This window comes from Cucumis sativus, unplaced genomic scaffold (assembly GCF_000004075.3).
Source record: "Cucumis sativus cultivar 9930 unplaced genomic scaffold, Cucumber_9930_V3 scaffold31, whole genome shotgun sequence".
Lineage (NCBI taxonomy): Eukaryota > Viridiplantae > Streptophyta > Magnoliopsida > Cucurbitales > Cucurbitaceae > Cucumis > Cucumis sativus.
In genome coordinates, this window is record NW_022279546.1 from 788,933 (window position 1) to 807,354 (window position 18,422).

Genomic DNA, 18,422 nt, shown 5'->3' on the forward strand with positions numbered 1-18,422 from the left:
AGATAAATTTTATATTATAATATATCACCATACATTATACTAATTTTCAAAGTAAATATGAACATTTCAAATTACAGTCAATATGTAATAACCTTAATACCCTTTACATACTAGGAAGGGACCTAATAAATTTACATTTCAAAGTGAAATCAATTTATTTACTTTAGTTGTCGTATTATCCTTAAGAGCACCTCATGCCTCCACATCAATAATCATTTTATCTCATTGCAACAATCACCCATATAAATATTGAATCAACATATGGTTCTGTACCTAATGATGAAAAACTTGGCACTGAGCCAAGTATCTCCCCCAATAATCGTAAAGTGATTCATCCTTTCCTTGTGTGATGCCATAGATTTTCTTCCTCACACTAGTAGCATAAAAGGTTGAAAAGAACTTTTCCAAATATTGTCTCTACATCTACTCCCATGAAATAATGCTCCCTGGTGACAAGTAATAGAGCTAATCTTTCACTTCTTCGTGTTACGAGAAGGGAAAAGCTCTCATGTTCGTCTGCTCAAGGGTTATAATGTGAGGACTCATTCCATTGCAAACAATATGGGGCTCGGCTATCGAGAATAATATGGGGCTCGACTATCGAGAATTATAACGACTGAACCCTAAGTGGAAGTCCATAAGTTCACTTTAGCAGTTAGCTAAATGAAAATCTACTTATAATATGGAGCAAGCACTAGAAGAAATTTGCTCTTTATTGTCAGTTTAGAACCGACATTAATGGCCTTCGGTGTTAGTTCGGAATTGACATCTATGCTAGCGTTATTAAAGGCCTTTAATGTCATTTTTGCTTTGATGTCAGTTTAAAAATGACATCAAATGCATCATTGATGGCCACTGATGTCGGTTTTAAATCAACATTTTTTATGGCGTAATTGTTGACCTTTACTGTTGGTTTTCCTTTAATGTCGTTTTTAAACCGACATCAAAGCCTTGTTTGTTTTTTAATTTATTTATTTTAATTATTTTCATGGTGTCGAAATCGACATTATTTGTTACGAATTACGACATGAAATGTTCGTCATCGAATATTAAAAAAGTATAAAAAATAATTGTTGCATGATTGCTAGCTGTCTACCACTCCATGGCCAACCTTATATATTACTTCCATATTTCACCTGCAAGGCAGAAGATCAACACCTACAAAACAAGCATACACTTCCACACATCCAATGGCAAACTAATACTATTTCTAGCTATATAGAATTCAAACCTACAAAACCAGCACATAGACTTCCACACTTCGATGCAAACTAATAATATTTCTAGCTACAGAATTCAACACCTAAAAACCCAACATATATACATTTTTCCACACTTCCATAGCAAACCAATATTTCCATTTCACCTACAAGGAAGAAGATCAACACCTACAAAACCAGCATACACTTCCACACATCCAATGACAAACTAATATATTTCTAGCTATAGAATTCAACATGTAAGAAACCTACAAAAACCAGCACATACATTTCCACACTTCCATGGCAAACCAATATTTCCATTTCACCTACAAGGAAGATCAACCCCTACAAAACCAGCATACACTTCCACACATCCAATGGCAAACTAATACTATTTCTAGCTATAGAATTCAACATATAAAAGACTAAGTTTAGATAATTTATGTAATTTGTAACATATAAAAAGTGAAAGTAGAAACTTACAAGGCTAGTGATGGGAGTACTAGAATTATGCACGATTTCATGTATATACTTTTGGACATAATACCCACACCCAACCGAATCCAATTGACGAGGACACTGCATGCATATAAATTACATACAAATTATTCTTATGTTTCATTGAAAATAATTATGTGTCAATGCAAATTACCTTTATAGGTTTCCATTTCGGATTTGACCGATAATGTTGTAAATCATGCTTAGCTTGCCATGTTTTTAATCCTCTATACATTTGGAAACATTAGAATTAAAAGACAATGAAGTCAAATAAGAAGTAAATCATAAGTCACATTTATGACTCCATGGATGTCTTCGTTAACTTTACTTTGAAGAGAGTCCAAAACATAAACACAGTTCTCTCGAAGATCGATGACATGCAACATCCAATGAAAACTACAATAAACATCTTCAATGTGAGTATACATTTAACCTCAATGAAAAACATAATAATGTGTTAATCTTATTTATTTACCCAGTATTATACGGAATTAGAACTATTTGTTCCAAGGTAGCCGCTTCTAACTGGTTGGGCAAAATTTCTGGATCGGAGATCACGATCCTTGATATGTGATGTTATTTTTGCTTGGTCATAACAAAAAACTTGCTTCCACAATCACATTCATCCAAAGATATCTAAGTAAAAGCAACCTTAGTTAAAAAGGAACAAAATAACTATAGCTATAGTATTGGACATAAAGATGAGTAAAAGATGTTTACTTACGTAATGTATGCTAGGATGCACATATAGCCTATTTCTATCATGCTGCAATAATGGAGCAAGTCCTAACGAGCTAAATAAATGAATTTGTTTTTACCGAATATTAGCTCGTTCATTAGGATGCGAACCATATCTACATCCTTCATATTGTTCACGACATGTCCATATAAGAGCTTAATGGTTCCATTAACATTTATGTAATTTGAAGAATACAGAACATCCTTTGGGTTGAATGCTCCAAGCACAAACAAAATAATATCAAAACCTAAAATACAATCACAAATAAATATCAAAGCTTCAATAGCACATAAACAAGTCAACGAGGTCATTCAACAATATTATGAACGCACACACACGAACACACGCATGAACGCACACACACATTCACACATGCACATGTTGGAATTTTTTGTCCTAAAACTCGTAGTTTGTAAATCATATTCTATTCAATAAAGTTGTTATTGAGAAATTAAATATTATAATCTTAAATCCAATAAATCAAAGTTCCAAGGCTATTTTTTGAATAAACTTGAACTTTATGTGTAAACATAAACGTGGATCAAGTTCGAGTATATAGCCTAAATAGTCTATAGTATATGAAATAAAGGTTGGGCGCCTTATTTTGAGAGACTATGGATGCGGCCCACTTTGTAGTACAAACGATGTGATCCTAATCGTTCATGTAGAGACATGAAAGTGGGGGCATCCTATGTAAAATGTTTACATAAGACTGAACCATGAATTAGTCATTTTTACGTTATAACACCGTTTACTGTTTAAAACTGACTATCTCAATTATTGATGACCTAGGTAACTTAGTCTTAATCCTGAGTTAACTATGAACTCCTGTTCATACGAGATTATCCTTAGATCTGCATAGGTGAGGGCAGCTCATCAGCGTTGGCCCAATAAGCCTCCCATTTCAGGGGTAAGATCGGGTGGATAGCTGGGAACATAGGGTACAAGATGGAATTCACTCCTACCCGCTTTAGGGTTAGTAGATAGGTTGCTCTCTTAAGCACTAAATCCAAGTCTTGAACAAGGGGCCCCACCCTCTCATTGGCCCGAGAGGGATTAAGTTTATAGGTTGAACCTTAAACCAATTGTTCAATAGTGGATTAGTGGGACTTAAGGAGCAAGATGTAATCTTGGGGGTAAAACGGTATTTTGACCCAGCCAAGGTTACGAGCAACCTATGAAGGATTAACTTACTGATTATGGTTTTATCAAATGGACACAAATATATCTATAGTGAGGGGAGTGCAACTACGGGACTTTAGTGGAATGACCCGTTAGTTAACGAATGTTGATTAACTCGGTTTAAAAGAGTTTAGCTAGTTAATCTTGAATCGTTGGAGCCCATGATCTATAGGTCCATTAGGTTCCTCTGCTAGCTCATATGGATTAAACTTAGAACAGTGTGATGAAATAAGTCGAATTGTTCGAATTGGGAGAAGAAAGGAAAACCGACATATACAGTGATATAATCGTCGATCTTCTAATTAGAAATAGAGCTTTATGTTTTACATACTATAAGTATGAATGCGGATTCATACTAAGAAGCTCGGAATTGGTCAAAAATAGTAAAAAGTCAAAATGTTGACTTTTGACTTTGAAAAGTCAAACTTTGACCGGCCTTATATTCAAATGTGATTTGAATTTTGGAAAAATGAATGCGGATTCATGCTCGGGAGGTTGGAATTAGTCAAGACGGACAAAATGGTAAAAAGTCAAAATATTGACTTTTGACTTAGAAAAGTCAAAGTTTGACTTTTGACTAGAAAAATCTAATGACCATTTTACCCTTGGACTAAGTTAGTGGGAAAATCCAACATTTTGTTGGATAATCCCACTAACTCTTAGTGGGATATGTGGCTATATGAGATATAGACACCTAGCCCACTAAGTTCCACTAATTGTTAGTGGAATATTAGGTGTTGAGATTTGGCAATTGAATTGCATGCATTTTTGCATGTAATTAGGCTATAAATAGAGATGTTTTCAAATGTTGAAGGACTTTTGCCTCTTTTATCATTTTCATAATCTCAACAAAAGAAAAAAGAAAGCTTCCAATCTCATTTTATCTCCATTACTTTCTACACCAAAATTGGGTCCCACAACCCGGTTCTTTGTCTAGAGGATAGCAGTTGAGTACTAGTGGTGGTCTCGGGTAGAATTGGTAAGAAGACATCAAACCTTTTGAAAGCTTCAAAGGTAATACTTCTTAAAACCCTAATTTGATTAGTTTATGGTTACATGTTAATTGTGGCAATTAGGGTAGAAATTCGATTCTTTTTCCGCTGTGCATGACTTAGTTCTATCATGTGGTATCAGAGCATGCTTCATTTTTACCCAATTGCATGTGGTGGGTTCATATTTATTAGATAAATTTTGGTTTGAACTAAAATGGATATATTATGATTTTGGCTCTAGATTAAGTGTTTTTGTTCTAATTATTGTAATTAGCCTTGTTAATGGCTTATTTTTATTGTTGCAAAGTGTTTGTAATTTTTTTAAAAAATAAAAAAAAGTCATTAGAGTTGAAGCTAGGCTGTAATTGGTTCAACCGGGTGAGAGAATTGAAAAAAATGAAGAAAAGAAGGTCACAGACCCGAAAACCCGGTTTTGACCCGCTTCGCGACCCGCACGCGCCCGCATGCCCGCGCGCCCTTTGCGCCGCGCGCCCTCCTGCGTCCGCACGCGCCGCGCGCCCGCGCGCCCTCCTGCGCCGCGCGCCCTCCTGCGCCGCGCGCCCTCCTGCGCCGCGCGCCCGCATGTGTCCGCGCGCCCGCATGCGCCCGCACGCCCGCCTTCGCCCGCGCGCCTGCCTTCGCACGACCCGTGTGCGCCTGGGCCGGTTCAAGCCAATAAATTTGGTTTTTGGGCCGGTTCAAGCGGTTCGGTTGGTTTTTTAGTCGGTTCGAAATTTTTGGGAGTGGTTCTGTACTACACCAAATTAATTATGTAATAATTTAGCACTTAGCTTAATTTAGGAGCCAAAAATCAGTCCATTTTAGGGTGTTTTTTTTATTTATGCATGTGATGTATGATTAAATTACTTTAAATTTGTATGTGCATTTTGAATGTCATATAGATTTAAAATCCCACCATAGGTTAACATGTTCATGCATTAAAATGTATGATATAAAGGTTATATTGTATTGTATGCATGTTAATTGATTAATATGGAAATTAATTAATATGATTAATTAATTATTTAATTAATTAAGTTATTCTTGATTAAATATGATTTAATCAAATTAATTAATTATTGTTTGATTTAATTTAATTAAATATGATTTAATTAAAGTTAAATAAATTAAAATCCATATTAATTGATTGTTTTTATTATATATTGATAAAATGATTGATTAAGTTTAAAAGTTTTTATAAGTGTTATAAAATAAATTAGACTTTTAAAATCAATAACAAAGATTAAATGCATGCTCACTTAGGTTAAACATATCTTCCATTTTTCATAGAAATAGGTCGATATCTTGTAAAACTGGTTACAAAAGGCTCACCTGGTTCAATCTTGTCAACAAGTCAGATAAGATGACTAAGGTTGGAGGTTCTTAAGTTGACGGTTTACGGAACACCTCCTACCTGGAGATCGTAATCAGTTCTTGAGCCTAGTTAACCTAGTTTTATGAGCATTCGTGAGAGGTGTGAGGTAATAAAAATGGTTTTTCACCTAGACATCATAGGTTAAAATCCTGTATAATGGTTATACTTGGATGTTTTATCTAGACTTAAGATTTGTTTAAGTTAGCCTAAATATAAATCTTGAAGTTTGGATTACCCTATTTTTTTCTTTTAGAACACTTCAACTAGAGAAAAATAATGTATTTTAGCTCTAGTGTCCCTAAGAGTTCACACCGTGAGGTCCATGCAGGGCTTTGTGCCGTGCATAGGAGCGGCCTCCCTTCGGAGAGTGTTTGCATGGATCAAAATCAAGGTGAATAGGGGAAGTAGTTCATAGTAAGTGGGTGAGGGATTTGTGGCAGCACATCCCACGGTCTCTTCCATTAGGTCGCACCGTGAGATTTCTATAATATGCCTGCTTGTCTGCCCTGGAGCGACGTTCCCTTCGGAGGGTTGTATTATAGGATTCGGAACACCGCGAACTCCAAAACTGGATAGGATTTCTTAGATTAGTTTTCATAAATGATTCTAATCTATAAAATCTGAAAATGGTGGGTAACACTTACAAGAATTACTAAGTTGTTAGTATATTCTTGACTAAAGTAGCGATAACTAAGTGCTATAAAGAATAAAGAGTTATTCTTGAGATAGCATCTAGTCAAGATTGTCTTGGTTCAAAGGAGGAATAATCAACTACCCTTCGGAGAAGGTTGTTCTAAACCTTTGAAATATTGTTGCAAAATACAAATAATGAAAGGGTACATTATTAGTAATTGCTAAATTAGATTGGATATTTTTTATGATTATAGTTTTTTCTTAAAAAGAATATGTTTGTTTTTCAGCATGAATAGCTCAATAGTTCAACTTTTAGCTTCCGAAAAACTTAATGGCGATAATTATGCGGCTTGGAAATCAAATCTTAACACAATACTAGTGGTTGACGATTTAAGATTTGTCTTAACTGAGGAATGTCCTCAAAACCCTGCCTCTAATGCTAACCGAACTAGTCGGGATGCATATGATCGATGGATAAAAGCTAATGAAAAAGCCCGTGTTTACATTCTTGCCAGCATGTCTGATGTATTGGCAAAGAAACATGAATCCTTAGCCACGGCTAAAGAGATTATGGATTCATTAAGGGGAATGTTTGGGCAACCAGAATGGTCCTTAAGACACGAGGCAGTCAAATACATTTACACTAAGCGTATGAAGGAAGGGACCTCTGTTAGAGAACATGTTCTGGACATGATGATGCACTTCAACATCGCTGAAGTGAATGGTGGTCCCATCGAAGAGGTTAATCAAGTTAGTTTTATCTTAGAGTCTCTTCCGAAGAGCTTCATTCCATTCCAAACGAATGCGTCTTTGAACAAGATAGAATTTAACTTGACAACCCTTCTGAATGAACTCCAGCGATTCCAAAACCTAACTATGGGTAAAGGAAAACAAGTGGAAGCAAATGTTGCTACCACAAAAAGAAAATTTATAAGAGGATCGTCCTCTAAAACCAAAGCTGGACCCTCAAAACCTAATGCTCAAATAAAAAAGAAGGGAAAGGGAAAGACTCCCAAACAGAACAAGGGTAAGAAAGCTGCAGAAAAAGGTAAGTGTTACCATTGTGGCCAAAACGGGCACTGGTTAAGAAACTGCCCAAAATACCTTGCAGAAAAAAAGGCAGAGAAGGAAACACAAGGTAAATATGATTTACTAGTTGTAGAAACATGTTTAGTGGAATATGAAAATTCTACCTGGATACTAGATTCAGGAGCCACTAACCATATTTGCTTCTCATTTCAGGAAAATAGTTCTTGAAAAAGCTTTCAGAAGGTGAGATCACTCTCAAGGTTGGAACAGGAGAGATGGTCTCAGCTTCAGCAGTGGGAGTTTTAAAGTTGTTTTTTAGAGATAGATATGTCATACTTAAGAATGTCTTATATGTACCTCAAATGAAAAGAAATTTAATATCTATCTCTTGTATTTTGGAACAAATGTATAGAATATCTTTTGAAATTAATGAAGCGTTCGTTTTCTATAAAGGTATTCTAGTTTGTTCTGCTATACTTGAAGACAACTTATATAAGTTAAGACCAACTAGAGCAAATTTTGTCTTAAATACTGAAATATTCAGAACAGCTGAAACTCAGAATAAAAGACAAAAAGTTTCTTCTAATGCCTATTTATGGCACTTAAGACTTGGTCACATAAATCTCAATAGGATTGGGAGATTGGTTAAAAGTGGGCTTCTAAGTCCGTTAGAAGATAACTCTTTACCTCCTTGTGAATCTTGTCTTGAAGGAAAAATGACCAAGAGATCTTTTACTGGAAAAGGTCTAAGAGCCAAAGGACCCTTAGAGCTCGTACATTCGGACCTTTGTGGACCAATGAATGTCAAAACTCGAGGTGGATATGAATATTTCATTAGCTTCATTGATGATTATTCAAGGTATGGTCATATTTACCTAATACATCATAAGTCTAATAGTCTTGAAAAGTTCAAAGAATATAAGGCTGAAGTAGAAAACGAATTAGGTAAAACAATAAAAATACTTCGATCAGATCGAGGTGGAGAGTATATGGACTTACGATTCCGAGACTATTTAATAGAAAATGGAATCCAGTCACAACTCTCTGCACCTAGTACACCTCAACAGAACGGTGTATCAGAAAGAAGAAACTGGACCTTGTTAGACATGGTTCGCTCTATGATGAGTTTTTCTCAGATGTCAGATTCTTTTTGGGGATATGCTTTAGAAACAGCTGCTTATATTTTGAATAATGTTCCCTCTAAAAGTGTTTCAGAAACACCTTATGAGCTATGGAAAGGGCGTAAAGGCAGTTTACGTCATTTTAAAATTTGGGGTTGTCCAGCACATGTGTTGGTACAAAATCCAAAGAAATTGGAACATCGTTCAAAATTATGCTTTTTTATAGGTTATCCAAAAGAATCAAGAGGTGGTTTGTTTTATGATCCTCAAGAAAATAAAATACCACATCAGGGATCATCAACCTTGTAGTAAACTAGTATTTAAAGAAATTTCCAAAAGTGCTATAGATAAAACCTAGTTCATCCACTAAAGTAGTTGATAAGACTAGGAAATCTGGTCAATCACATCCTTCTCAACAGTTGAGAGAGCCTCGACGTAGTGGGAGGGTTGTTCATCAGCCTGATCGCTATTTGGGTTTAATTGAAACTCAAGTCGTCATACCTGACGATGGCATAGAGGATCCATTAACCTATAAACAGGCAATGAAAGATGTAGATCGTGACCAATGGATCAAAGCCATGGACCTCGAAATGGAGTCTATGTACTTTAATTCTTTCTAGACTCTAGTAGATCAACCAAATGACGTAAAACCTATTGGTTGTAAATGGATCTACAAGAGAAAACGAGACCATGCCGGTAAAGTACAGACTTTTAAGGCTCGACTTGTGGCAAAGGGTTATACCTAGAGAGAGGGAGTAGACTAGAGGAAACTTTCTCTCCCGTTGCCATGTTAAAGTCAATTAGAATACTCTTATCCATCGCCACTTTTTATGATTATGAAATTTGGCAGATGGATGTCAAGACAGCTTTTTTGAACGGTAATCTTGAAGAGAGCATCTATATGTCTCAACCAGAGGGGTTTATAAAACAAGATCAAGAACAAAAGGTTTGTAAGCTTAAAAAATCCATTTATGGATTAAAACAAGCTTCTAGATCCTGGAATATAAGATTTGATATTGCGATCAAAATCTTATGGCTTTGAACAAAATGTTGACGAGCCTTGTGTTTACAAAAGGTCGTCAATTCCATTATAGCATTTTTTAGTCTTATATGTAGATGATATTCTACTTATTGGAAATGACGTAGGATATCTTACTGATATCAAGAAATGGCTAGCTATGCAATTTCAAATGAAAGATCTGGGAGATGCACAATACGTTCTCGGAATCCAAATTGTTCGAAACCGTAAGAACAAAACACTAGCCATGTCTCAAGCATCTTACATAGACAAAATGTTGTCTAGATATAAAATGCAGAATTCCAAAAAGGGTCTGCTGCCGTACAGATATGGAATTCATTTGTCAAAGGAACAATGTCCTAAGACACCTCAAGAAGTTGAGGATATGAGAAATATTCCCTATGCTTCCGCTGTTGGAAGTTTAATGTATTCAATGTTATGTACTAGACCTGACATTTGCTACTCAGTAGGGATGGTCAGTAGGTATCAATCCAATCATGGACGTGATCACTGGACAGCCGTTAAAAACATTCTACATGCTCATGTATCGTACAAAGGATATGATCCTTACTGGATACACTGATTCGGATTTCCAAACTAATAAAGATGTTAGAAAGTCTACATCAGAATCAGTATTTACTCTAAATGGAGGAGCAGTAGTTTGGAGAAGCATAAAGCAAACTTGTATAGCTGATTCCACAATGGAAGCTGATCATTTTACAAAAGCCCTCACGGCTAAAGTGTTTGAGGGTCACCTACACAGTTTAGGTGTACGATGTTTGTAAACTAGGACAAGTGGGAGACTTATTGGCCATGTTTCATATATATTCTCTCACACCACATCTCTCATACCACTAGGAATTTTAGTCCAAGTGGGAGTTTGTTGGAATTTTTTGTCCTAAAACTCGTAGTTTGTAAATCATATTCTATTCAATAAAGTTGTTATTGAGAAATTAAATATTATAATCTTAAATCCAATAAATCAAAGTTCCAAGGCTATTTTTTGAATAAACTTGAACTTTATGTGTAAACATAAACGTGGATCAAGTTCGAGTATATAGCCTAAATAGTCTATAGTATATGAAATAAAGGTTGGGCGCCTTATTTTGAGAGACTATGGATGCGGCCCACTTTGTAGTACAAACGATGTGATCCTAATCGTTCATGTAGAGACATGAAAGTGGGGGCATCCTATGTAAAATGTTTACATAAGACTGAACCATGAATTAGTCATTTTTACGTTATAACATCGTTTACTGTTTAAAACTGACTATCTCAATTATTGATGACCTAGGTAACTTAGTCTTAATCCTGAGTTAACTATGAACTCCTGTTCATACGAGATTATCCTTAGATCTGCATAGGTGAGGGCAGCTCATCAGCGTTGGCCCAATAAGCCTCCCATTTCAGGGGTAAGATCGGGTGGATAGCTGGGAACATAGGGTACAAGATGGAATTCACTCCTACCCGCTTTAGGGTTAGTAGATAGGTTGCTCTCTTAAGCACTAAATCCAAGTCTTGAACAAGGGGCCCCACCCTCTCATTGGCCCGAGAGGGATTAAGTTTATAGGTTGAACCTTAAACCAATTGTTCAATAGTGGATTAGTGGGACTTAAGGAGCAAGATGTAATCTTGGGGGTAAAACGGTATTTTGACCCAGCCAAGGTTACGAGCAACCTGTGAAGGATTAACTTACTGATTATGGTTTTATCAAATGGACACAAATATATCTATAGTGAGGGGAGTGCAACTACGGGACTTTAGTGGAATGACCCGTTAGTTAACGAATGTTGATTAACTCGGTTTAAAAGAGTTTAGCTAGTTAATCTTGAATCGTTGGAGCCCATGATCTATAGGTCCATTAGGTTCCTCTGCTAGCTCATATGGATTAAACTTAGAACAGTGTGATGAAATAAGTCGAATTGTTCGAATTGGGAGAAGAAAGGAAAACCGACATATACAGTGATATAATCGTCGATCTTCTAATTAGAAATAGAGCTTTATGTTTTACATACTATAAGTATGAATGCGGATTCATACTAAGAAGCTCGAAATTGGTCAAAAATAGTAAAAAGTCAAAATGTTGACTTTTGACTTTGAAAAGTCAAACTTTGACCGGCCTTATATTCAAATGTGATTTGAATTTTGGAAAAATGAATGCGGATTCATGCTCGGGAGGTTGGAATTAGTCAAGACGGACAAAATGGTAAAAAGTCAAAATATTGACTTTTGACTTAGAAAAGTCAAAGTTTGACTTTTGACTAGAAAAATCTAATGACCATTTTACCCTTGGACTAAGTTAGTGGGAAAATCCAACATTTTGTTGGATAATCCCACTAACTCTTAGTGGGATATGTGGCTATATGAGATATAGACACCTAGCCCACTAAGTTCCACTAATTGTTAGTGGAATATTAGGTGTTGAGATTTGGCAATTGAATTGCATGCATTTTTGCATGTAATTAGGCTATAAATAGAGATGTTTTCAAATGTTGAAGGACTTTTGCCTCTTTTATCATTTTCATAATCTCAACAAAAGAAAAAAGAAAGCTTCCAATCTCATTTTATCTCCATTACTTTCTACACCAAAATTGGGTCCCACAACCCGGTTCTTTGTCTAGAGGATAGCAGTTGAGTACTAGTGGTGGTCTCGGGTAGAATTGGTAAGAAGACATCAAACCTTTTGAAAGCTTCAAAGGTAATACTTCTTAAAACCCTAATTTGATTAGTTTATAGTTACATGTTAATTGTGGCAATTAGGGTAGAAATTCGATTCTTTTTCCGCTGTGCATGACTTAGTTCTATCAGCACACACACATCTACACACACATGCACACACGCATACACGCACACACACATACGCACACACACATCAACTCACACGGGCAAACGCGCACTCGCACATATGCACACACACGCACACACGTACATATGCACAAAGATGTGAAAATGAATTAAATTTAAAAAACAATTACATTAATTGTGTTTAGAATGACTTTTAAACTATATTCATTTAACTTAATAACATTAATTAAATTATAATTTCTATTAATATTGATTTAAGAGTGTCATTACTGTAATTATATCAATATAATGCGGTCTTATCCAATTTTACCAACAAAAAACAAGTCAAATATGGACTAGTAAATCCACACTCTTTGTCATAAGAGATATAATAACGTTTTTATGGGTCATTTTAAAAAAAATGACAAAACAACTTTTTCTTTTGAATTTTAGCAAATAGCATTTTTTATTTGAAAAAGATACATCAACCCATAATAACACTACAACAAATCTGGGTTTGTAGTGTCAGGTGAAAAAAATGAAAAATTATCTTTATTGTCGTTTTTGAAAAGGTGGATCAAACCGACATTAATGATAAGGGTTTAATGTCGTTTTTAAATCGACATTAATGATCAGCCAGTTTTATTTTTTTAATTTTTTGTATTTTGTAAAAAAGGACATTAATTACCCCCCATTTTTAATTTCTTTTTAAAAAATTGTTAGGTTTTAAAAACTAAATTTTTCATCTCTTTCTTACTCTACTCTTTCCCTATCAATTTTTCTTTTCTTTCTCTCCAAGTTGGTTTCTAATTTTGTTCTCTTCTCAATCTGTGACCCTAGATCGCGAACGGCAACCAATCTTCATCGTGCTTCCGCCGCAAAAATCCTTGGGTTTCTTCATTTGATTGTTAACTTGTGACTGCTAGGTAGCATTATTGATTATTAATTGTCTTTATTTTTTCAAATGTGCAGCCTTATTCATACTACCTTTTGTTAGAAAAATGAAAGAAGAGAAGGCATAGAAATGAGCTTGGTAACTAGCATTCTTGTAGGTGGATTTGCCAAAATGGAAAATGTAGAGTAAGTAATTTTGGTATAGCTATTTGGAGTGTTATGTGAAGCACAATATCTTCATAATGTGATGCGTTTTGGTTTTCGATTGAGATCAATCTTGGTAATTAATTGTTTTGAATTGTGTTTTATTTTATCTTTTAGTAGTAAATGTTTTTGTTTTCTTTAGTTTAGTTTGAGTATTAGTCTGTTTTGATATATTTGTAGGTTGCATCTATTTATCCATATATTTATCTTTGATCAATACCTAGCTAGTGGAGTCTCTTCTTTTTATGGGCTTCCTTATATTCCATGTTCTTTTACTATATATTTGAGATTTTCACCTTCCATAAATGAAATAAATTAACTATTTTCATTTGAAAAGAAAAACGATCCAATAGGAGTTTGTAAGATTATTTATCATCTCCATTGTTTAACTTTCTCTATAAAAACAATGTTGCTATTGATGGGTAAATTTATACAATTAAGAGTAAGAAGCCTATAGACTAGCATTGCTAAATTGAACATTCAAAATTTGCTTTGAAGTAAGAGTCGAGGATGGTATAATTATTCTTTAGTTGTATTCCTCTTTTTCTTATAGATCTTTGAAGAACCAAATTAGGTTATTTTCTTCTTCTTAATGAGTTGTTTGATCAAAGCTTATTTTCTTCTTTATTTTTGCAGCACTTTTGGGTTGCCATTTCAATTGTCTTCTTTGTTGCTGCTACATTATTTACTCTACTGAAACTTTGTGGTAATTTTTAATTTTCCACATTTAGATTGCAGTCTGTTTAGTTTGATTTTAAATAATATGTACTAATTTTGCAAATTCTAGATTTAATCTTCCCCAGGTTGTAAAGTATATTTTGGTCTTAGATAGCCAGCCAAGACCAATCTGACGGTGGAGAATTTTCTTTGGAAGACTTGGGTTTCCGAGGGGTCTGCCGCCCTTGATTTCGGCACCGTTAAGGCTAGAAGAAGAAGAAAGTGGTGGATCGACGAGATGGGTATGTCGCAACATAGAGTTTCTTGGCTGCTTCACGTTAGAGAGGAAGAGCGAAATTTTGGAGGTATAGGAAGAGCGAAACGGAATTTGAGAGATAGGAAATCGCAGGGTTTGAGGAAGACGAAGAAGAGAAGGGGAGATGAGAGGCAGAGTAAACCGATCGAGAAGAAAAAGGGGAAAGAAATTTGAAATAAAAGAGACCGTTGAGGTTGAAGAAGAGGGGAAAGAAAATTGACCGTGGAGGAGAAGCTTTTTTCGTTTATTTGATTTTTGTATTAAATATTTTCTATGAAAATTAAAAAAGAAAAAGTTAAAAGGCAAATATTTTCTACTTTTTTTTTATTTATTCTATGAAAACTCAATAATAAAAAAGCATCTATATTTGCTTTTGGTATGGTTCACATTTTTATTTATTTGACAAAAATCTAACTAAATTATCATTCATTTTGACCTAATATTGCAAATATAAATTTATATTTTGCATCTTAACTACTCTTTGGCATTTATAATATCATTGTTTCACACCTCAATTTTTTTATTGTTGTCAAAAATAAACTTAATCCAAAATGAATTAGCAAATTAGGGAATAAATGTAATCATTGTTTTTGGGAGTTTGAGTTCGACCGTGATTATTGTTGAATAATTTTCACTTAGACATGGACATTTTGCTATTTTAGCAATTTAAATTTAAAATTTTCTTTTATCAAAAGTAAACCTCTTGTTTTAATGTTTTTCTGGTCATCCCTTTTAAATACAACTAATGACAAATGAATATAACAATTAAGAAATTCGTAGATATATAACAACATTTTAAACTAATTGCTGCAGTTATTTTAAATCACATATGTCATTCGCTTATAAGCCATAAGAGTCTATTAACGATATAAATCTATCACAAATATATTTTGCTACATTTACAATTTTTAAAAGATATTGTTATATACTTAATTATTATTCATAAAATTACTAATCCATTATACTTACCCTAAGTTAAATGAATAATGTCAAAAGTAAGTTTACTACGAAGGTAATTTGTGTGACCCTTTTATCCTAACGTAGGAAGTTTGTTCCACTCCATACCATTATTGAACTAAGAAGATTAAGTGTGTATTAGTATGTTTAAACAAGTATAATTATAGCAAATTCTATGAGTGATATATTTATATTAGCAATACAATATGTGTTACATATGCAAATATTTTGTATCTAATCGTTGTATTTGCAATTAACTCCATTCAAATATACAAATATAAACATAACTCTTTAACCTGAGTTTAGCTAGGATCACAAACTACAAAAAGAAAGTATGGAATATATTTAATTTGTTTTTTTTTCTTTGAAGAAAATTTGGTGTGTAGCACATTATATATTTTTCTTTCCATTAAAAAACAGTATTGATCTTATAATATACGGCCTTGCACAATGTATTCACCATAAAGATCATATAATTGTAGAGATGTATAGAAGGTCTGATAAACAACATAAACGAAAAGTTCTAATCCTTGAAATTGTAAACATTACCCATATCCTACAATAAAAGTCACATCAACTTGATATTTGTTGAAATTTAACAAAAATGAAAAGAAAGCAACGACAAACCAATGACGATGGAAGAAGATACAGTTTTCAAACACAACCAGCTATCCAAATTATTCATAATATGGTATTAGAAAATATATTGCAATTTGTAACCTCATAAGTTTATAAACAGAGTAAAAATTAAAGGAAATTTTTTTATCAAGCTTATATTAGGACTTTATACTACTTATATGTAATTCTTAAGTTTTCTTCTTTTAGCTATAAAAGACACAAATTAAGAAAAAAAATGACTTGATTGTCCATGTAAAGTTATGCCCCAACTTTTTTCTTCTAACTTAAGAAAAGGAACACCAACAAATATCTATCCCCATAAACTAAAAAGCATAGGAAAATGATAGTAAAAGTAAAATCATCTTTTTCTGTTATCTTTTTCCTTCATTCATTTACTTCTAATTGAAAATAAATCAAAAGTCTAAAACCGATCAAATTATTGAAAACAAAAAAACAAGAAACATAACAGTGTGGAGAGGTAGTTATTATCAAGTATTTGATTTTGTTTAATAGATTCCAGTTGTGACAACCACAACAATTGTATGCATGAAGTTCATCATTCAAACAGATTCTGACAACAAATTTCAACACATCTGCAAGGCGAAAGAAGATAGGAATTAGGATAACAAGGTAATTAGAACACTGAAATAAATTTTAAAAATAATTTTATTGCCGATTGCTACTATAAGCATAATTATCTGCTTGTATAGTTGTCTTGCATGATCTGACAAATACATTATGGTATTTGATATTCCATTCAGGTTGTATCTTGCATGTTACCAACAAAATCATGTGCTTAGTGATAAATTACTCTTAGACTGAGAAATACTCGAAAAAAAATCAAGAGTAACAACTCTTAGTTTCCCAGAAAAATTGAAACAAAATCATGACAAACCAACAACAAGAACTTCATAAACTTGTCTGATGAAAGCAACTCAAGAACAGTCTCAATGCAGATCATACATGAGTTCTTTGCTAAAATATTTCCAAAGGCTAAAAAGAGTTAAGGAAAAAAAGAAAAACAATAATTACCTGTAATTTTCGTTGGTTCATGATCTTCTCTTGTCATTCCCTCACTTTAATCTCATAACTGAAAAGGAAAAGAGGAGGGAGGGGTGATTAAACTCATGCATGTACATAATGTCGAAACCAGCAAAATTACCACCCTATTAACTATGAAAGTCTGGTTGTGGTCGAAGTAGGGTGAAAGTCAGTGTAGATTAGGATAGATGTCACCGTGAAGCTCACTGTCGGTTGGGGGAGAACATAAAAATTGACTTTTTTCTTTTATAACAGGCTGGGGTGAACTGGCTGGCAAGGAGGAAGTGACATGCTACCACTAGGTTGTGTTAGGTGTGAACAATGGACAATGGTGGCTAGAAGTGAGGGAAGGGCTTTGTCAAAGGGTCGTGCAGGGCTGAACTCCAACTGTCCAATATTAGTTTGTTCGGTTACTTTCTTTGTTTCACCCATATCAATGTCTGCAAAAATTCCCACAATATATAGAAATGGAAATAAAGATCCTTAAGTTCTTTGAGAAAAATCATAAATATAGCCACAAAATTTCTCCAATTATTTGTTACTTAAAAAAGTATAGAAATTGTCAACCAAGCTCAACTAACGCCTGTATGTATGTACTTAGAACCAAGAGGTCTCGGGTTTAAATCCCTCTACCCAAAATTTGTCCTAAATCTCAACTTTTTTACAATCAATCCTAAAACTCTTTTTCTACCCCATTTGGCCTAAATCTCAAAATTTGTCCTAAATCTCAATTTTTTATACTATTATAGTTGTAGAATAAAAAATTTTAGATCAATCACGCATTATCGTTGAATTCAAGACTAATTAAAAATTGACATGTGTCCCAAATTAAAATTGAAAAAAAATATAAATTTGTTAATTTGGATGATACACATGTTTGGATCAAATTAATTATTTTAGTTTAATTAATATTATTTACTCGGTTAAGACTAAAATTCAATCGAGCCAAAAAAATAAATTTAATTTAGCTCTGGTCCATAAATCAACCAGACTCAAGTTCATAAAAGCCACTAAAGAACTCTATAGATACTGGAGTTCCCTTCATTTGAAGATACAAACTTTCTTTCAAGACTCCAACTTCAAGAACGTCACGTGCTCTGCTTCCTCAAATCAAGCATAAGCATCTAAGTGAGAGAGAATCAGGAGATCAAATGACTCATTG

General features: G+C 34.0%; 3 long non-coding RNA genes across 3 annotated transcripts; 1 reads left to right on the forward strand and 2 right to left on the reverse strand.

Annotated features, from left to right (window-relative positions):
- Positions 1–1,634: 1,634 nt before the first annotated feature.
- LOC116405808 lies at positions 1,635–2,221 on the reverse strand. The gene is made up of 3 exons (XR_004218905.1): positions 2,029–2,221; positions 1,855–1,927; positions 1,635–1,781 (listed from the first exon to the last, which is right to left on the reverse strand). It is a non-coding gene; the product is annotated as an uncharacterized LOC116405808 (long non-coding RNA).
- Positions 2,222–13,505: 11,284 nt separating this feature from the next.
- Positions 13,506–14,796, forward strand: LOC116405806. Its single transcript, XR_004218903.1, has 3 exons — positions 13,506–13,653; positions 14,308–14,377; positions 14,459–14,796. It is a non-coding gene; the product is annotated as an uncharacterized LOC116405806 (long non-coding RNA).
- A 1,872-nt stretch (positions 14,797–16,668) lies between these two features.
- Positions 16,669–17,670, reverse strand: LOC116405824. Its single transcript, XR_004218919.1, has 2 exons — positions 17,252–17,670; positions 16,669–16,812 (listed from the first exon to the last, which is right to left on the reverse strand). It is a non-coding gene; the product is annotated as an uncharacterized LOC116405824 (long non-coding RNA).
- Positions 17,671–18,422: the final 752 nt, after the last annotated feature.